Source organism: Lynx rufus, unplaced genomic scaffold, assembly GCF_022079265.1.
Source record: "Lynx rufus isolate CCGP_SWC_20201006 ecotype Redwood Valley unplaced genomic scaffold, mLynRuf1.p SCAF_2, whole genome shotgun sequence".
Classification (NCBI taxonomy): Eukaryota; Metazoa; Chordata; class Mammalia; order Carnivora; family Felidae; genus Lynx; species Lynx rufus.
In genome coordinates this window covers 182343575-182366269 of record NW_025814834.1, presented here as the reverse complement: position 1 = coordinate 182366269, position 22695 = coordinate 182343575, and positions in this window count along the sequence as shown.

The following is a 22695-nucleotide window of genomic DNA, read 5'->3' as shown; positions in this document are numbered from 1 at the left end:
TTCCACCTTCTATTAGACTGCTGAAAATTAACTTTTATTATCACCTCATATAATCAAATGTTATTCAGCAAATCCACATATTTATATTATTATTATTATTGTGTTGTACATTCACTCCTGAGTTAGATTTCTTTCTTCTAGAAGTACATCCTCTAGTTGTTCTTTCAACAAAGGTCAGTTACTGGTAAGTATTTCAGTTTTTTTCTGAAAATATCTTATCTTGCCCTTACTCTTGAATGCTGGCTTACCTATGGATAAAATTTCAGTAGATATTTATTTTCTCTAGGCACTTTGACAGCATACCACTGTCCACCATCTTCTCTTGTTGCTGTTGATAAGTCTAAAATTATTCTAATTGTCACCCTCTGTGGTTAATCTCTTTATTCTGTTATTTTTAAGATGTTATCTTTGATTTTAGGGTTCCTCGGTTTCATTTCAATGTTTATGCATAGATTTATTTTCATTTATCCTGCTTGAGATATTTAGGTTTCCTATACCTGAAGACTTCTGTCTTTGATAAATTCTGGATAATTCTTATTCAAAATTGCTTTACAGATTATCTCTGTCTTCATTCTCTCTATTTTCATCATCTGAAACTTTTATTAGATGAATGTTGAACTCTTTTATCCTCCATGTTTCTTAACCTGTCTTTCATATTTTCCATTTCTGTGTCTATGTTTGTATCCAATTTACTTGGGTCTATCTACCAGTTCACCAATTCTCTCTTCAACTGTGTCTAATCTGATATTTGGTCTGCTTATTGAGATTTTAATTTCAATGATATGGTTTTCATTTCTCTAAATTCTATCTGGCTTTTTTTCAAGACTGCTTCTTTCTATTTCATAGTATCTTGTTCTTTTCTTTATAATGCTAAGCCAATGTGGGGGTATTACCAAGTTATAGCTGGGCCTAGTCTGCCTAATTCAGTATGCCTATTTGCATGGTTATTGTATTTCTCCCTACCAGATAATACCCACCATGAGGGCAGAGCCATATCAGTGCTTTAATTAATTATAGTCAATATTAATTTTTATGCACACATTATTTCTTTTCTTGGCCAGGAGAAGCCCCTGCTAACTTTTGTTTTTTTTGACATAGCCTCGATTACTTTTTTAGATGGCCTACTTTACAGTACAAGAAAGTGTCCCAGGCTCAACTACATTCCCAGCCTATGATCTGGAACTAGCCATTTTCCTGAAGAGCCATAGTTCTACACAGTACCATGAAGTGAAGAAATAATATTTAGAGACCAAATTTTGGATGATAGGAGTGCTCTTTGCTCCAGATGGTCATTCATTGGCTCTAGGTCTTTTCATTGGACAGAATGAATAAATTTGAATTTTTTTTTAAATTCATGAGTTTATACTAACATTTCAAATTTAAATTACCATTGGAGTTTTACTTAACTCATTTGATTTCTTAATTATGGATGCATAACTTACATACAATAAAATTAACGCATTTGGGGACACAATTGTGTAACATCCAGCACCCATATTCCCTCATGCCCCTTTATAGTTGATCCCTCTCCTGACCTTCAACCCCCAACAACTACTAACCTGCTTTCTGTTACTTCAGTTTTGCTTTTTCTAGAATTTTATATATCATATGACATATAGTCTTTTGTGTTTGACCTCTTAGCATATTTTTGAGATACATCCATATTTTTGCAATATTAGTATGACATTCATTTTTGTTACTGAATTAGTATTACAACATATGGATATACCGCTATCTGTTTATCCCTTCACCAGTTGATGGACATTTGTTTTGTTTTTATTTTTTTCAACTTTTGGCTATTATGAATGAAGCTGCTATAAACATTTCAGTAGAAGTCTTTTTAAAAATTTTTTAACGTTTATTTTCTAGAGAGAAAGAGACAGAATGTAAGCAAGGGAGGGGCAGAGAGAGAGAGAGAGAGGGAGGGAGACACAGAATCCGAAACAGGCTCTGGGCTCTGCGATGTTAGCACAGAGCCCGATGCGGAGCAAGCTCGGGCTCACGAACCGAGATCATGACCTGAGCTGAAGTCAGATGCTTAACCAACTGAGCCACCCAGGCACCCCTTCAGTAGAAGTCTTTATGTGGACATATGCTTTTATTTCTCTTGAATAAATACCTAAGAGTAGGATTCAGGGAAATATGATGCATGTGTGTTTGACTTTATTAGATACTGCCAAACTGTATCTAAGAAGTAGTTGAACTATTTTCATTACCACCAACAATGAAAACTCTAATTACTCCACAAGTTTGCCAGTACTTAATGTTATCACTCTGTTTTGCTTTAGTCATTCTAGTGGTGGATATTGGCATCCCATTGTAGATTTCATTTGCATTTCCCTAATGATAGTACAATTGAGCATCTTTTCATGTACAGATCTTCTGATTTTATAATTTTCTCTTGCACTGAAATCTTGGCTGTTAACAACTATCTGTATTGATGGATTTGTTTCCATCTTTTCTATCATTATAAGTTGCTGGCGGTAAAATTCAATAATTCATGGGAAGCAGAAAAGTGGGAAACTGAGGGTTTTGGAGTTTGGCAGCCAAATGGAGACGCTGAACCATTACTTTCATAATGAATGGTCTTGGGCAAGCCCATTAGAGTCCCCAAGCCTCAGTCTCCAATTTTTTAAATGGGGATTGCCATCATCAACAAACAGTAATTATTATTATTAGCTATGACTTATTAAGCACTTTCTATGTGCCAAGCTTTATGCTAAGTGTCTTATTATATACTAAGTAAGTGTGTTTATATCATGAAAGTTCTTAGAACAATGCCTAGAACACAATAAGTCTATATTAGTATTAGTATAGTTTTTATTACAGTAAGGTATACATAAATTTTACTATTTTGATTATTTCAAGTGGCATTAAGTTCATTAAGTGGATACTAAGTTCAGTGGCATTAAGTACATTCACATTGTTGTGCAAATATCACCACTATCCATCTCCAGAAATTTTCATCATCCCATACTGAAATTCTGCACCCATTAAACACTAACTCCCTAACTCCCCATTCCTCACTCCCCTGAGCTCCTGATAACCACTGTTCTACTTTATGTCTCTATGAATTTGACCATTCTAGGTACCTCATATCAGTGGAATCATGCAATGTTTATCCTTTTGTATCTGGCTTATTTCACTTAGTATAATGTTTCTAAGATTCATTCATGTTGTAGCATATATCAGAACTTCATTTCTACTTAAGGCTTTCTTATTTTCTATCTAGTTGTTCTATCTATCGTTGAAAGTTAAGTATTATAGTTTCCAGTTACTACTGCAGAACTGTTTCACTCTAATATCCTGTCAATTTTGCTACATATATTTTGAGGATGTGTTATTAGGTACATAAATATATTTATCATCATTTAATCCTCACAGCACACTATGAGGTAAGACCATTATTATTCCCTTTACTCAGATGAGGAAAATAAGGCTTAGAGAAATTATGTATCTTGACTGAGATCAACACATATAATATTTTGTAACAATTCATTTATCACTATTAGAGATAACATTGTACCAATCCCTAACTGTGAGTATTGACAATTAATGAAAATAATTAAGCATTTTCCCTGCCTTTCCTATTCAAACTGTATGGCAAATTGCATGTAACCAAACAAGCTTGGTTGATAAGGAAGAGGGTTTTGGTTTTGTCTTTGTTTTGTGTGTGTGTGTGTGTGTGTGTGTGTGTGTGTGTGTGTTTTACGAAAGAATTTCAACTAGAAAATGTTGATGGAATAATGAAACTAGAATAAAACACTTTTTTGCAGCCCCTCATGGAATAATGTTCTAACTGATGAACAATGGATGCAAATCACATTTGATAAAAGTTTAATATGTATATTCATTTTCTATAGCTACTGTAACAAGTTACTACAAATATAGTGACTTAAAACAACATAAATTTATTACCTTACAGTTCTAGAGGTCAGAAGTCCAAAATGAATCCCAATGGGCTAAAAACAGGGATGTCATGAGGACTGTGTTCCTGTGTTCCTTGTTCACCAGGAAAGAATCCAGTTCCTAGCTACCCTGGGTTCTAGAGGCTGCCTGCATTCCTTGGCTAGTTGTCTCTTTCTCACTTTTCAAAGCCAGCAGAGTAACATCTCCAAATCTCTTTCTGACTCTGAACTCCCCTACGCCTCCTTCTTCTACTTTAAACGATCCTTGTGATTACATTGGGCCCACCTGGATAATCCAAGATTATCTCTTTATTTTAAGGTCATCTGATTACCCTAATTCCATCTACAACCTTTATTCCCTCTTGCCGTGTAATATAACATATTCACAATTTCTAGAGTTTAGGACACAGACATCTTTAGGGGAAGAGCACTAACTTGCCCACTACAATGGAGAACTAGATATTTGCCAGGTATCAAATTATCAACTCACAGGTTATTTAGAGGTCATAAGGGGGAAAATACACCTTAACAATAAAGGAGTCAGATTGTCACCACCTGAACCCACTGATCAATTTTTAACATCATTATTGGTGGATGGTCTACATTCTTGTGTTATGTAATATGAAATAAACAGAATTACCAACTGAAAATTCTTAACAAGAATGTTTTACATGACTTTAAGCAACCTTTTGGGTCTAGCTTCCAGTTTACCAGAAATACAGGGGGTAGAGGAAAAAAGTTAAATGACACCTTGAAGAAGCAATCAGATTCTTAAGATGGGTAATTCTAGAGGACAATTGCCTTGGTTTCTTTAGTAAACCACTGGCATTAAAAAAAAAAAAATGAAGGGCTGTTCTATGTTAAATGATAAGGTTTCCCCAGAAACAGACTCTGAAACATGGATTTGAGTTTCTGTGGGAAGCCCTGAAGAACCCATAGGGCAGCAATGAAGCAATACAGGGAAGGAAAGGAGCTAATGCAGGGTGTTTTGTTACACCAGTACTGCAGTGGGTAACTGGACCTCAGTCTCACGAGGAAACTCTGGGAAATGGCATAAAACACAAGACTCAGAATTATCACACCTGAAGAGCAAAACAGCTGGAATGGTTATACACCAATTCTCAAAATCATTTGTAGAGGACTGGTCCCTGGGAGTGTTAATTCCCTGGCACTTTTGGCATGTGGCCAGCAGGTAAAGCAGACTTTTACCCATGGTATACCTAATATATTTGACACTGCAGTGGATCACAGTTTAACAGCCCCTTTCTCTATATGAAAAAAAATATTCATTTTTTAAAGTTTATCTATTTTTATTATTTTGAGAGAGAGAGAGAGAGAGAGAGAGAGAGCACAAGGGGGGGGAGGGGCAGAGAGCTGGAGAGAGCGTCCCAAGCAGGCTCTGCACTGTCAGCACAGCTCCCAGCGTGGGGCTCAAACTCACAAACTGCAAGATCATGACCTGAGCCAAAGCTGGAGGCTTAACTGACTGCGCCACCCAGGCGCCCCGAAAAAAAATATTTTCAATAATTAGTATGAAATAAAATGGAAAATAATCATGAATAGAAAAGAAATACAATGAGAATTTTCTTTTGTTGAAATTTGTATGTATAATCATGCCATTAAGTTTTTTAACTTTAAATTAAAAAAATATTTTTAATGCTTATTTATTTTTGAAAGAGAGAGCACAAGTGGGGGAGGGGTAGAGAGAGACAGACACAGACTCTGAAGCAGGCTCCAGGCTCTGAGCTGTCAGCACAAAGCCCAACCTGGGGCTCAAAACCACAAACTGTGAGATCAGGACCTGAGCTGAAGTTGGATGCTTAACCAACCAAGCCACCCAGGCGCCCCTAAATTAAAAAAAAATTTTTTTAATGTTTATTTATTTTTGAGAGAGAGAGGCAGACAGAGAGTGAACAGGAGAGGGCAAAGATTGAGGGAGACACAGAATCCGAAGCAGGCTCTAGGCTCTGAGCTGTCAGCACAGGGCCCTATGTGGGGCTCAAACTCACAAACCATAAGATCATGACCTAAGCTGGAGTCAGATGCTTAACCAACTGAGCTATCCAGGTGCCCCACCAATTTTTAACTTTAAATAAACAAGGGACACCTGGGTGGCTCAGTTGGTTGGGTGTCCGCCTCTTGATTTCAGCTGGGGTCATGATCACACAGTAGTGGGATTGAGCCCCACATGGGGATTATATATCTGATTTTTTACTTGAACTCGCCATGCTTACCAAACAAAAATATTGTGCCTCAAATTTCACACTTTGTTTTACTGTTTAAAATTTTTTAATTTTTTTTTAACGTTTATTTATTTTTGAGACAGAGAGAGACAGAGCATGAACAGGGGAGGGGCAGAGAGAGAGGGAGACACAGGATCTGAAACAGGCTCCAGGCTCTGAGCTGTCAGCACAGAGCCCCATGCGGGGCTCGAACTCACGGACCGTGAGATCATGACCTGAGCCGAAGTCAGACGCTTAACCGACAGAGCCACCCAGGTGCCCTGTTTTAAATTTTATTTTATTTTTTTAATATGAAATTTATTGTCAAATTGGTTTCCATACAACACCCAGTGCTCATCCCAACAGGCGCCTTCCTCAATGCCTATCACCCACTTTCCCCTCCCTCCCACCCCCCATCAACCCTCAGTTTATTCCGTCTTTAAGAGTCTCTTATGGTTTGCCTCCCTCCCCACCCATGTACCCTCTCACTCTGATTCACTGGCTGGGCAGCAGAAGTTTCCATGGGTCTACTCAGTGGGTTGTGGCTCTTCTGGTCCCATGATCAGTGCTGGGGTGATACAGTGAGCAAGAGCGTGCTTAGAGGGACCCTGGACATCACCTCCTTTGACATTCGTATCACAGCCTTTTCTTCTTGGTCAACATTACTTGGCATAGTTGGCAGGATCCAAAGCTCCTAACCTTTGTCCTGAGCATCACCATAGATTCAAGCAAGGTATCTACAAGGGCCTGTTATGTTCTGACATCTCCCTGGCGGTTTCAGGTCCCAGTGGAAACCAAATGGGAATCAGTGGTTGAGTGAATGGCCCCAGAACAAAACATAGAGGACATGGAAAAATCTGGAGCTTTTCATGCAAGATCTCACAAGTCCTTTTCGACCAGCAAGTACAAAATTCACTTTCAAGTATGAAAATTTCTGCTGAGGAAAATACTCACTAGCATACAGTTCGTAACTGCTATTGTCATTTTTAAAATACCCTTTTATATGTATCAGTTGGTGATACACTCTTACTTGAAACTGCACTGAGATAATTGTATATATCATCTGGGATGTCCGTGTTCAGAATTTCATACCGTAAGTCTATTGAAAAAGAAAAAACTTGGTTCTGTCTTAGACAAACATGTTTACCTTGGAGAGGTTTGGGGCTTCTTCCTCTGCCTTCAAACTGGGAAGATCTTCCAATAGACCCTCAGTGGGAACTAGGAGGATACATAGCAACTCTCAGGGCGCTGGTGGGGTTGCTCAGCAACTTGTCAGTGAGCTTTGCTAGATGTGGACACGATGTGGGAGTGTGCATGTGGGTGGTTAGTAAGTATGGACTGAGCTGCTGCTGGGCCATCCTCCTTGGTGGACAAAGGAAGGCAGAGTAGAGGAGTAGGAAAGAAATGAGAAACAAAGCCTTTGGCTTTCTAGCTAAGGGGAGCATATTCAATGTGAAAGAGTCGACCTAAAAAAGGGTAAACCCTAAAGTGCGTGGGATGTTGTAATGATAGAGTCCCATGACCTCTCCTGCTTGTTTGAGATTCAGCCAAATTGCTACTATCATCTTAGAAAACCAGCTCTTCCCCAGGATGCCCATAGGCTGCTACTGCAGTGATTGCATCTTCTACAAGATTTTGTACTTTATTGGAAGACTGAAATCAATCTTAGGCAAATATCCTATTGTATTTATTCACTAATCAATCATTACACAGAAAATTAAATATAGAAGATTTAAAATACTGACATCCTACCATTTGAAAACTGTCCATCATGTGGTACTTTCTTTCCAGTCTTCCTTTCCTATGTAGTGTTGAGTGTGTCCGAGTCAGTGGCTGCTTATACTGGCACAGGCCATCCAAAAAGTGGGAAGTTCATTATGGAGAGGAGGCATGGAGTGAGCGCTGACACTCTCTAACCCAGCCATACAAGATATTTGCAACAAGGGTGTTGGGCACCAAGCTAACAACTAAGTTTTACATTGAGTTTCTGTTTTTCACTGTCCCTTGGGTGTGTGCTTACAGAATTTGAGCACTTCTAAGGCTTATGATAATATTTTCAAATACACTAAAATATATTGCTGATTCTTACCTGCTTTAGTCATTTACAAGCAATGACCCCAGCACTGACATATGTTACCTGTACTGTCTTACATGGGGCCCCACACCTCTCAGAATCTGTGGGCTGACCTGGAGCATGTGGGCACATTTCACACCAATGATATGTCCAAATTGGCTCTTTTTTTTTTAACGTTTATCTATTTTTGAGACAGAGAGAGACAGAGCATGAACAGGGGAGGGGCAGAGAGAGGGAGACACAGAATTTGAAACATGCTCCAGGCTCTGAGCTGTCACAGAGCCCGACGCGGGGCTCAAACTCACAGACCGCAAGATCATGACCTGAGCCAAAGTCAGACGCTTAACCGACTGAGCCTCCCAGGCACCCCCCAAATTGGCTCTTAAATGCACCTATAGCTGCTGCTTTACATGACCACTGAGGCCACCTTATAATGTTGGGCAGTGTGTAGGACCTCTGTAACTCTGGTACTTCCAGTCATGCAAATTGATGTTGGTAACTCCCTTGTTCTCTAATGATCCTGTGGCTGAGTGGTAAGTCAGGTCAGTAGCCCAGAACATTATCAGGACACAGGCCTGGGTTCACACTGTGACTTTTCCACATAGGAGGTCAAGAGCTTGGGCCATTCATCTCTGCTCCATCTCTGTTGAGGAAAGGGAATATTGAAGAATTCTCCAGATACAACTGTAGTGAAGGAGGAATGAGTTAATGTAGGCAAAGTGTGCAGTGTGTGTCTTTTTTTTTTTAAGAACTCTGACACTTGCATTGGGCTGTTTATCTTTTTAATGTTTATTTATTTTTGAGAGAGGGAGACAGAGTATGAGCCAATGGGGCAGAGAGAGAGGGAGACACAGAAACCAAAGCAGTCCCCAGGCTCTGAGCTGTCAGCAAAGGGACTGATGCAGGCCTTTAACTCATGAGCTGTGAGATCATGACCTGAGCTAAAGTCTGACGCTTAACTGACTGAGCCACCCAGCTGAGCCACATTCTGCTATTTAAATGGGAAATAGCTCCTGAAGAAATACATAAACCCACACATATTCACATTCACAATCACAACACATAGACTCACACATAGACACCCTCCAATTCTTTCACACACAAACCACACCACCTAAATGCCCTACTTGCTTCCACAGTCTGTAAAACATGGTCATAGTTACTCACAGGACAATTTCTGACACTACACCCCTAACCCCCAATCCCAGCAGGAACCTGGAATCAGAGTGACTCTCCAAAGCAGTCAAGGAAGGCCCACCTTCTTAATCACTTAGATTTTGCCTCAAAAAAGGACTGAATCTAGAATACGTACAGTTTTCATTTCCTCCAGCATCCACTTATGATTAGAGAAAATAAAACACTATGAGGATCACACCATCCTATACATTGTTTTCTTGATGACTTCAGAAAGCCAGATGGATACAGTGGTTGAGTCAAATTAAAGAGGACATCTATGAAAAAGGCTTAGGCTTTGCATGGAAGATTTCTTAAGTCCATTCTGATCAGCAAATACAAAATTCTTCCTCACAGAGGAAAATTTTCTGTTAATGAAAATGCTCACTACCATACATGTTGTAGCTGATGCTATATATATATATTTTTTTTTTTTTGAGAAAGAGAGCATGCAAGTAGGTGAGGGCCAGAGGGAAAGAGAGAGAGAGAAAGAGAGAGAGAGAATTTTAAGCAGGCTGCACGCTCAGTGTTGAACACAAAGTGGGGCTTGATCTCATGACCATAAGATCATGACCTGAGCTGAAATCAAGAGTAGCACACTTAACCAACTGAGCCACCCAGACACCCCCTATGTTGTCATTTTTATTACCCATTTGCATCAGCTGTCAGCTGGTAATGTACTTAACATTCCCCTAATCAAGGAAATGGCATATACCATCACTAATATACATTGTCAGATTTTCCTATCTACATACGATTGAAAACAAAAGAAAGCAAGCAGCAACATTTCTACCTCAAAGAGAGAAAGGTGAGCTTAGCTTGGGGAGAGATGGGGCTCCTTTCTTTGTCCTGTCACTGGAAAGGTCCTCAAACAGGCCTTCTGGGGGAGGTGGGGGACACAGAGTAACTGTCAGGAATTCCTCAGAGAGCTTTGCTTAATGTGGACATGGAACTACAATGCATGGGTGTGATTGGTTAACAAGCCAGAACTGAGCCACTGCTGGGCCAACCTCCTTAAGGCGTGGATGAAGGAAGGAAAAGGAGAGAAGCAGGAAGGAAATGAGCAAAAGCCTTTGGCTTTTTAGCTAAGGGGATCAAATCAGTGTGAAATAATCAATCTAAAGAAAGGAAAACATTAAATGCATGCCATGTTTCAATGACAGAGTCTCATAATGGGTCTTGCCCAGTGTAAATGCCCACTTCTTCACATATTAAAGGACCATTTCAGCTTTCATGTCTTCATATATGTGGCTTCTGTATTCATCATGTAGTCTAGTGGATTTTTTTACTTTTTTATTGTAATGAAATATACATAACATTTAAAATATTTATGGATAAAATATTTAAAGAATAAAATATTTATCCTTCTAATAATTTGTAAGCATAACTCAGTGGCATTAATTACAGTCACAATTCTTTGTACCCATTGCTATGATTTACACCCCAAACTCACTAGATTGAAAATAACCTCTGTACCCATGAAGACATAACTCCACCTTCCCCTCTGCCTTTAACCCTTGGTAATCTCTCCTTTCTGTCTCTATGAATTTGCATATTCTAGATATGTCCTATAAATGGTATCATATGATATATGTCTTTCTCTGCCCACCTAATTTCATGGGGTGCCTGAGTAGCTCAGTCCATTAAGCATCTACTCTTGATTTTAGCTCAGATCATGATCTCATGGTTTGTGGGATCGAGCCCCGTGTCAGGCTCTGCACTGCCCATCTCCTGCTCTCTAAATAAATAAATAAATAAATAAATAAACTTTAAAAAAAGATGCCTTGTCTTGCCATTCCATTCAACATTTTGTTGGAGATTCTAGCCACGGAAATGAAGCAACAAAGTGAAATAAAAGGCATCCAGATTAGAAATGAAGAAATATTGGGACCTCATCAAGATAAAAAGCTTCTGCACAGCAAAGGAAACAATTAGCAAAACTAAAAGGCAACCGATGGAATGGGAGAAGATATTTGCAAATGACATATCAGATAAAGGGTTACTATCCAAAATCTACAAAGAACTTATCAAACTCAACACCCAAAAAACAAATAATCCAGTGAAGAAATGGGCAAAAGACATGAATAGACACTTCTCCAAAGAAGACATCCGGATGGCTAAACAACACATGAAAAAATGTTCAACATCACTCATCATCAGGGAAATACAAATCAGAACCACAATGAGATACCACCTCACACCTGTCAGAATGGCTAACATGAACAACTCAGGCAACAACAGATGTTGGCGAGGATGTGGAGAAAGAGGATCTTTTTCGCATTGCTGGTGGGAATGCAAACTGGTGCAGCCACTCTGGAAAACAGTATGGAGTTTCCTCAAAAAATTAAAAATAGAACTACCCTACAACCCAGCAATTGCACTACTAGGTATTTATCCAAAGGATACATACAGGTATGCTGTTTCAAAGGGGCACAAGCACCCCCATGTTTATAGCAGCACTATCAACAATAGCCAAAGTATGGAAAGAGCTCAGAGCTCAAATGCCTACGATGGATGAATGGATAAAGAAGATGTGGTATATATACATATATATATAATAGAGTATTACTCGGCAATCAAAAAGAATGGAATCTTGCCATTTGCAACTACGTGGATGGAACTAGAGGGTATTATGCTAAGCGAAATTAATCAGTGAGAGAAAGACAAATATCATATGACTTCACTCATCTAAGGACTTTAAGACACAGAACAGATGAACACAAGGGAAGGGAAGCAAAAACACTATAGAAACAGGGAGGGGGACAAAACATAAGAGACTCTTAAATATGGAGAACAAACAGAGGGTTACTGGAGGGGTTGTGGGAGGCGGGATGGACTAAATAGGTAAGGGGCATTAAGGAATCTACTTTTGAAATTATTGTTGCACTATATGCTAACTAACTTGGGTGTAAATTTTAAAAAAAGAAATGTCTCTGTTTACAGATGACAAAATCTTGTACAACATACACTAAGAGACCCAGTAAGAAAACTACTAAAACTAATAACTAATACATGGGTTCAGCAAGGGTGCAAGATATAAAATCAATACACACAAATTAACTGTGTTTCTATATACTTACAAAGAACAATTCAAAACGAAATTTTAAAAAATTCCATTTACAATAACATCAATAAGAATAAAATACTCGGCAATGAATTTATCAAGTACAAAATTTATACTCAGGAAACTACAAAACATTGCTGAAAGAAATTAAAGAAGACCCAAAGCAATAGAAAGACATCCCTTGTTCATGGATCAGAAGATTTAATATTGTTATGATGGGAATACTTTGCAAATTAATCTATGGATTCAACACAAGCCTACATCAATTTTCTAACTGACATCGCTACAGAAATTGACAAGATAATCCTAAAATTCGTATGGAAATTCAAGGAGCACAGTCAAAACAATCTTGAAAAAGATAAACCAAGTTGAAAGACTCACACTTTGCTATTTCAAAGCAAAGGGGCGCCTGTGTGGCTCAGTCAATTAAGCAGCCGACTTTGGCTCAGGTCATGATCTTGCGGTTTGTGAGTTCCAGCCCTGTGTCGGTCTCTGTGCTGACAGCTCAGAGCCTGGAGCCTGTTTCAGATTCTGTGTCTTCCTCTCTCTGACCCTCCCCTGTTCATGCTCTGTCTCTCTCTGTCTCAAAAATAAATAAACATTTAAAAAAATTTTTTTAATAAAAAAAGTAAATTTTAAAAAACATTAAAAAATAGTTTTTATAAAAAACTTACTACAAAGCTACACTAATCAAGACAGAGTGATACTAGCATGGATCAATAAAATAGAACTGAGAGTCCAGAAATAAGCCTTCACATTTATGGTTGAGTTTTGACAAGGATGCTAAGACAATTCAATAAGAAAGAATAGTCTTTTCAACAAATCATTCTGGGACAATTGGATATCCACATGCAAAAGAATGAATTAGGACCATTACTTCACACATATACAAAAATTAATTCAAAATGGATCAAACACTCAATATAAGAGCTAAAACTATAAAACTCCTTGAAAAAGGGCTCCTGGGTGGCACAGTCGGTTAAGCATCTGATTTCAGATCAGATCATAATCTCATGGTTTGTGAGTTCAAGTCCCTCATCCGATGAGCTCAAGTTCCACATTGAGTGAGCATAAGCCCCACTTTGCGTGAGCATGAGCCCCGCTTTTCTCTCTCTCTCTCTCTCTCTGCCTCTCACTCACTTGTACCCTCTCTCTCTTTCTCTCTTTCTCAAAAAAAAAAAATCTCTTTGAAGAAAATATAAGTGGAAATCTTCATGACCTTAGTTTAGGCAGTGGTTCTTAAATGTAATACTAAAGATACAAACATCAAAGGAAAAAACAGATAAATTGTATTTCATTAAAACTAAAAACTTGTGCAGCAAAAGACACCACCAAGAAATGGACAAGACAACCCTAGAATGGGAAAAAATACTTGCAAATCATCAAGCTAACAAGGAGCTTGTATCAAGAATATAGAAAGAATTTTTACAACTGAATAGCAAGGATGCCTGGTTGGTTCAGTCAGAGGAGGGTGCAATTCTTGATCTTAGGGTTGTGAGTTTGAGCCCCATTTTGGGTGCAGAGATTACTTAAATGAATAAAAACTTAAAAAAAAAACCTCAATAGCAAAAAGACAATCTAGTTTTTTCAGTGGGCAAGGGACTTGAATAGACATTTGTACAAAGAAGACCTACAAATGAGCAAAAAGCACATGAAACAATGCTCAATATCATTAACTATCAGGGATATGCAAATCAAATCCACATTGATATATCACTTTACCACCACTAGGATGGCTGGAATCAAAAAGATAACAACAAGTGTTGGCAAGCCTGTTACACTGTTGGTAGGATTGTAAAATGGTGCAGCTGCTGTGGAAAAGAGTTTGGCAGTTCCTCAAAAGGTTAAACATAGAGATGTAATGTGATCCAGCAATGTCACTGCTAGGTGTATACTCAAAGGAAATGTATATGCACACAAAAACTTATACACAGATATTCATAGCAACATTTTTCACAATAGTTACAAAATGGAAATAATTCAAATATTTGCCAACAGATGAGTGGATAAAGAAAATGTGGTGTGTCTATTCACTGGAATATTATTTAGCAATAAAAAAGAATGAAGCACTGATCCATGCTACAACATGGATGAACCTTGAAAATAGCATGCTAAGTGAAAAAAGCCAGACACAAAAAACCACATGTTATATGATTTTGTTTATATGAATTTTGCAAGACAGACAAATTTAGAGACAGAGAAAATAAATCAGTGGCTATGTCGGCTTGGGGAGTTTAGGGCAAATGAGTAGTGACTGCTAATGGGCACAGAATTTCTTTTGGAGGTGATGAAAATGTTCTAAAATTGATTATGGTGATGGTTATGCAACTGTGGGAATACACTAAAATCCACAGAAATGTACAATTGAGATATGTGAATTATATGGTATATGAATTATATCTCAGTAAAGCTATTATTTGAAAATCCTCAACTGTAGGAAAACCAACAACCCAATTTTTCAAAATATTTGAACCAACACTTCAGCAAAGATATATGGATGGAAAACAGATACATGAAAAGATGCTTAAGATCATTAGTCATTAGGGAAATGCAAATCAAAACCACAACAAGACACCACACCATTAGTATTAAAATGACTTTTAAAAAGAAAGAGCTAGACAACCAGTGTGCTGATGTGGCAACTCTCATATGTGGCTGGTGAGAATGAAAAATGGTATAGACCCCCTGGAAAACAGATAGGCAATGTCTTCTCTTTTTTTTAATGTTTATTTTTATTTTTGAGAGAGAGTGACTGGGGAAGGGGCCAAAAGGGACAGAGGATCCAAAGCAGGCTCCCCCCTGACAGCAGTGAGGCCAAAGCAGGGCTTGAACTTAGAAACTGCAAGATCATGGCCTCAACAGAAGTCGGCCACTCGACCCACTGAGCCACCCAGGTATCCCAATAAGCAATACCTTCTAAAATTGAACATACAATTACCATATGACTTGGCAATCATACCCCTGTGTATTTTACCCTGGATAAATGAAAACTTATGATCACACAAAAGCCTATTCATGGATGTTGATAGCAGCCCCATTCATAATCACCAAAAACAAAAACAACCCAATGTCTTTCAATAGTGAATGGATTAACAAACTGTGGTGCCTCTGTACAGTTGAATACTATGCAGCAATAAATAAGAATGAACTATTGACACATGCAACAGCTTGAATGAATCTCAAAGGCATGCTGAGGAAAGAAGCCAGTTGTAAAAGGCTACATACTATAGGATTCCATTTATGTAGCCTTCTGGAAAAGAAGAAATTAAAGACAGCAGATCAGTGGTTGCCAGGGGTTAAGAGTTGGGAAGAAAACTGATTATAAAAGAGCAACACAAGGAAGTTTTCTGGGGTGATAGAAATGTTCTGAATCTTGATTATGATGGCAATTAACAAATCTATACATGTGTTCCAACTTTTAGAGATCTACTATGGAAAAGTCAATTTTACTATATATAAACATAAAAAATTATAAAGTAAACATCTGTGATATATAAGTATGTCTAAATATATTTTATATATGTGTGTGCATATCTGCACACACACTGCACATGCACACATAATGTAAACTCAACAATCACTGTGGATTGTTCAGAACTTTGACCACCAATGAAAGTCTTTGAGGTGAGTAATATTTTATCTCTGAGATTATTTAGAATTGCTAGGCTATGGTGATCATTTAAAAATCCAACCAACTTGTAGTCAGTATTATTATTGTTTTAAATTCTCTGCCAACAATGCATCCTCTCATTGCTTCCTCAGAAAAGGGTGGCTCCCACCACCCCAACTCTGGTATTCCTCTCTCTTCTGTGGTTCTGGTATAAAAACCCTTAGACATAGAGAAATGGATCCTGAAATTAGGAAATTAGGAAATTAGGAAATTAGGAAATTAGGAGCTCTGCCAGTGTCTGCTAGAGATGACCAAATTCTGGTATGAACAAATCAACTGTGTGTGTGTGTGTGTGTGTGTGTGTGTGTGTGTGTGTGTAAATAAGTCAGTCAGTCCCCAAATGGGGGCAACTGGGTAAATCTTAATATGTATTGGGTATTAGATGATATAAAGGAATTATTTTTAATTTTTAATGTTTATTTATTTGAGAGCGAGAAAGAGAGAGAGGGAGGGGCAGAGAGAGAGGGAGACACAGAATCCAAAGCAGGTTCCAGGCCCTGGGCTGTCAGCACAGAGCTGACATGGGGCTCAAACCCATGAACCATGAGATCATGACCTAAGCCAAAGTTGGATGCTTAACCAACTAAGCCACCCAGGTGCCTCTAAAGGAATTATTTTTAATATTGAGAGTATATGTGGAGGTTTTGTAAAAACATGTCTCATATTTTAGAGATGCATACTGAAATATTTCACAATGTCTGTAATTTACTTTTAATTCTTCAAAGAAAAATGTGAATTATTAGTGTTATGTGATAAATATGAGAATTTATTAAACTCATCTCTCTACTTTCTTATATGCTTGAAATTGTTCATAATAAATGGTCTTCAAAATTTTTAAAATTCATAAAAAAATCCCAGATATATTGAATTTTTAGTGCTAGAGTCAGTGAACTTTTAATCCAGTAAGATCCCACAGCCCTATCCTGTACCTCCTGAGAAGATTTTAAATCAAAAAAAGCTTGGTGCATCTCAGTGTCCCTTGGAAAAGAAAATGGAAAAGCAAGTAACATGCTTTATAAATAAAGCTTCTACCTTAAAATGCTAAAACAAAGACTATTTAGGGCTGCAATGGGCAAACATTCAGCTATGCTGAAAGTTTGGTTTTCCAGCAGGCAGGCCTTATTCTCTACAGAAGTCTCTGCAGAGAGACTTCCCTCTTTTTAAATCAAAGTGACTTCAGTGTCAGTCACTTGCAAATAGAAGAATCTTGTCACAGTCTTGACCTATGGGGCAAGGTCATAAAGGGCCATGTAACCTTTCACTTTGTTCACTGGAACATCTGCTCTTGGAGCCTTGAGTTAACATGCAAGAGTCAGCTACCCTTAGGCCACCATGACTGAAGGACTACAGATAGGTCTCCAGTCAGTGATCCTGTTAAGCCTAGATTTCCAGCCATCTAGAACAAGGTAATGTCTTTTTTCCATTAGATACTTTTTCCATTGGATACTCTTTCCTTTTAGTTGGGTAATATCGACATTTTAACGATATTTGTTCTTCCAATCTATGCGCATGGAATGTTTTTCCATTTCTTTGTGTCTTCTTCAATTTATTTCATAAGCTCTCTATAGGTTTCAGCATACAGATCTTTTACCTCTTTAGTTCAGTTTATTCCTAGGTATTTTATCATTTTTGGTGCAATTGTAAATGGAATCAATTCCTTGATTTCTCTTTCTGTTGCTTCATTATTGGTGTATAGAAATGCAACTGATTTTTGTACATTGGTTTTACATCCTGTGACTTTGTCTAATTCCTGTATCAGCTCTAGCAGTTTTTTGGTGGAGTCTTTCAGGTTTTCCATGTAGAGTATCATGTCATCTGCAAAGAGTGAAAGTTTGACTTCTTCTTTGCCAATTTGGATGCCTTTTATTTTTGTTGTTGTTGTTGTTGTTGTTGTTGTTCTTATTGCTGATGCTAGGACTTCCAGTACTATGTTGAACAACAATGGTGAGAGTGGATGTATCTGTCATGTTCTTGACCTCAGGGGGAAAGCTCTCAGTTTTTCCCCATTGAGGATGATATTGGCTGTGGACCTTTCATATATGGCTTTTATGACATTAAGGTATGTTCTTTCTATCTCAACTTTCTTGAGGGTTTTTATTAAGAAACGATGCCTTATTTTGTCAAATGCTTTTTCAGCATCTATTGAAAGGATCATATGGTTCTTATCCTTTCTTTTATTAATGTAGTGTATCACATTGATTTATTTGTGAATATTGAACCAGCCCTGCAGCCCAGGAATAAATCCCATTTGATCATGGTGAATAATTCTTTTAATATACTGTTGAATTTGATTTGCTAGTATCTTGCTGAAAATTTTTGCATCCAGGTTCATCAGGGATACTGTGTCTATTGAAATAATCATATGGTTCTTAGCCTTTCTCTTACTGATGTGGTGTATCACGCTGATTGATTTGCAAATATGGAACCACCCTTGTATCCCAGAAATAAATCCCACTTGATTGCAGTGAATGAGTTTTTAATGTATTGTTTGATTTGGTGTGCTAATATTCTGTTGAGGACTCCTGCATTTATCTTCATTGGAAATATTGGCCTATAGTTCTCTTTTTTAATGGTGTCTTTAACTGCTTTTGGTATCAAGGTAATGCTAGCCTCATGGAATTAATTTGGAAGTTTTCCTTCCTTTTCTATTTTTTTTAATAATTTAAGAAGAATAGGTATTAACTCTTTTTAGGTGTTTCGTGAAATTTGCCTGTGAAGCCATCTGTCCTGGACTTCTGTTTGTTAGGAGATTTTTGATTATTGATTCAATTTCTTTGCTGGTAATCAGCCTGTTCATTTTCTATTTCTTCCTGTTTTAGTTTTGGTGGTTTACATGTTTCTAGGAATGTATCCATTTTTTCTAGGTTGTCCAATTTGTTGGCATATAGTTTTTAAAAATCTTTTATTATTTATATTTCTGTGGTATTTCATTATTTCTCCACTCTCATTTGTGATTTTATTTATTGGGTATTTCTCTTTTTTTCTTGATGAATCTGGCTAAAGGTCTAACAATTTTATCAAATTTTTCTAAGAATCAGCTCCTAGATCCGTTGATCTCTTCTGTTGTTTTTTTAGTTTTGATATCATTCATTTCTGCTTTAATCTTTAGTATTTCCTTCCTTCTGCTGTTTTAGGCTTTGTTTGTTGTTCTTTTTTAGCTCCTTCAGGTGTAAGATTAGGTTGTTTATTTGATATTTTTCTTGCTTCTTGAGATAGGCCTGTATTGATGAGCCACTTTTGCTGCATCCTAAAGGTTGTGAACCATTATGTTTTCACGTACTTTTTTATGTCTCCTTTTATTTCCTGGTTGACCCTTTCATTGTTTAGTAGCATGTTATTTAACCTCCATGTATTCGTGGTCTTCCCTGATTTTTTCTTGTGGTTGATTCCTAGTTTCATAGTGTTGTGGTCAGGAAAGATGTATGGTATAACTTCAATCTTTCTCCATTTTTTGAAGCCTGTTTCATGGCCTAATATATAACCTATGCTGGAGAATATTCCATGTGCACTTGAAAAGAATGTATCTGCTATTTTAGGATGAAATGTTCTGAATATATCTGTTAAATCCCTCTGGTCCAATATGTCATTCAAAGCCATTGTTTCCTTGTTGATATTCTGTTTAGATGATCCATCCACTGATGTAAGTGGGGTGTTAAAGTCCCCTACTATTATTGCATTTTTATCGATTAGTTCCTTTATGTTTGCTATTAACTGTTTTATGTATTTGAGTACATAAATATTTATAGTTGTTATATTTTTTTCATATTGTCTCCTTTATTATTATATAGTGTCCTCCTTTATCTCCCATTACAGTGTTTGTTTTCAAGGTTATTTTGTCTGATATATGTATTACTACTCCAGCTTTCTTTTGACATCCATTTGCATGATAAGTGTTTCTCATTCCCTCCCATACAATCTGCTGGTGTCTTTAGGTCTAAAATGAGTTTCTTATAAGCAGCATATAGATGGGTCTTTTTTTTTTTTAACCCATTCTGTCACCCTGTCTTTTGATTGGAGTGTTTAGTCCATTTGCATTCAAAGTAATTATTGATAGATATTTATTTATTGTCACTTTGTTACTTGTTTAGTGGTTATTTTTGAAGATTTTCTCTGATCCTTTTATTTTGTGAGTTCTTTGAATTTTTCAGAAATATTCATTTTTACTGCTTTTGTGTTTCTTACTTTCATACTGTCATTTTTGGTCTCTTCTTTCCACTCAAAGAGTCCTCTTTAATATTTCTTGTAGGGCTGGTTTAGTGCTCAGGAACTCCTTTAGTTTTAGTTTGGGAAACTCTTTGTCCTACTCTGAATGATAGTATTGCTGGATAGAATATTCTTAGCTGCAGGTTTTTCTCATTCAACACTTCAAATATATTATGACTCTCCTTACTGGTTTGGAAAGTTTCTGATGAAAAATCTGCTGGGGCGCCTGGGTGGCGCAGTCGGTTAAGCGTCCGACTTCAGCCAGGTCACGATCTCGCGGTCTGTGAGTTCGAGCCCCGCGTCAGGCTCTGGGCTGATGGCTCAGAGCCTGGAGCCTGTTTCCGATTCTGTGTCTCCTTCTCTCTCTGCCCCTCCCCCGTTCATGCTCTGTCTCTCTCTGTCCCAAAAATAAATAAACGTTAAAAAAAAAAAATTTTTAAAAAAATAAATAAAAAAAAAAAAGAAAAATCTGCTGATAACTTTATGGGGTTTCCTTTGTATGCAACTGTCTTCTTTTGTTTTGGTGCATTTAATATTTTTTCTGTGTCACTATATTTTCTATTTTAATTACAATATGTCCTGGCATGGATCCGTTTTTGTTGATTTTGTTGGTAGTTCTCCATGCCTCCTAGATCTGGATATCTGTTTCCTTCCTCAGACTAGGGAAGTTTTCAGCTATTATTTCTTCAAATAAATTATCTACCCCCCCCCTTTCCCTCATCTTCTTCTTCTGGAACTCCTATAATACAAATATTATTATGTTTGATGGAGTCACTGGGTTTCCTAAGTCTACTCTCAGTTTGCATGATTTCTTTCTCTCTTTTCTTCAACTTGATTACTTTCCATTACTCTGTCTTCTAGGTCATTAATTCAGTCCTCTGCTTCTTTCAGGCTGCTGTTTATTTCATCAAGGGTGTTTCTCATTTTGTTTACTGAGCCTTTATCTCTGCTATGTTATCCCTTATTTCTGTGTTAATGGTCTCACTGATGTCCTCCACTCTTTTCTCAAGTCCAGTGAGTATCCTTACAACCATTGCTTTAAATTCTCCATCAGGAGAGCACCTGGTTGACTCAGGCAATGGAGCATGTGACTCTTGATCTCAGGGTTGTAAATTCAAGCCCCTGTTGGGCTAGAGATTATTTAAAAATAAAACCTTAAAAAAAATAAATAAAAAAAAAAGAAATCCTCATCAGGTATGTTACTTATATTTGTTTTGCTTAGTTCTCCAGGTGTGGCCTTGTCCTATTCTTTCATTTGGGGCAAATTCCTCTGTCTTCTAATTTTGTCTAAGTCTCTGCACCTGCTTCTCTGTGTTAGGAAAGTCAGCTACATCTCTTGTTCTTGAGGTTAGTGTCCTTATGGGAAGAAGAGGTCCTGTAGTGCCCTGCAGTGTAGTGTCCCCCTGTTCCATAGGGCCTCCAATATGTGTTGTGTGCTGCACTCTGCTGTTGTGTCCTAGCCACTTTATACTTCAGGCCAGTGGTGTGCTGAGGCTCTCTTTGCCTGTTGTGCACAATGTTTGGTTGCTGGCCTGGATGTGGCACGTTTTCACTAGTGTGTTCTGGTCTGCTTGTGAAATGAGACCTGTTGCCACCACCACCAGAATGGAGGCCTCACAAAACTCTGAGGTCAAGAGACCTGGTGTTGGTAGGGGTTTAGGCCAGTCTTCTGGGTGAGGGGGGCCTGCCATGCTAGGACTGAGGCAAGTGTGACTGGGAAAGGTGGTTCTTCTGGAGCACAGAGTGTGGAGCTTGGTGTAAGCAAGTTAGGTAGGGAGTGTTGGCACTGCTCTGTGTTTATGCTGATGGGCAGAGGAAAGAAATGGCACCAGTTAGTTCATTGTTCCAAGAAGGGTCTCTCTGTGAATGCTGCCTCTTTGGGACATGCTCTGAGATGAGCAACTCACCTCCCCACTGTGTGCCCCAGGCACTCTTGAGATCACTATTTCCAAGCTGTATGTCCAAGGGCTGTTTGCCCTGCTTTTTCTCCAAGAGCAGCCCCAATGTCTTCCAAGCTTTCCCAGAGCCAAGCACACTGACCTTTAAAACTCCAGGCTTTAAGCCCTGCTGGTTGCAGGAACTCATGAAATTCAGGCCCTGTTGCTTTCCAAGCCAATTGCTATGGGGATTTGTTTTCTCCCTGTGCTCCCCTGTGTGCTAATTTGTCTCTCACTCTTCCTTGTGACCACAGCTCCCTCCTCATGGAAGCGGCCATGATCCCTTTCTCTCCCCAGCTGTGTCTCCTCATTTCCTACCTTATTTGATGTGGGCTCTTCTCCACCTTTAGTTGTGGAGTTTGTTCTGCCAGTCTTCAGGAAGATTTCTGGGTATGTAGGATAGTTATCTTGTATTCATGGGATGAGGTGAGCCTAGGGTCCTCC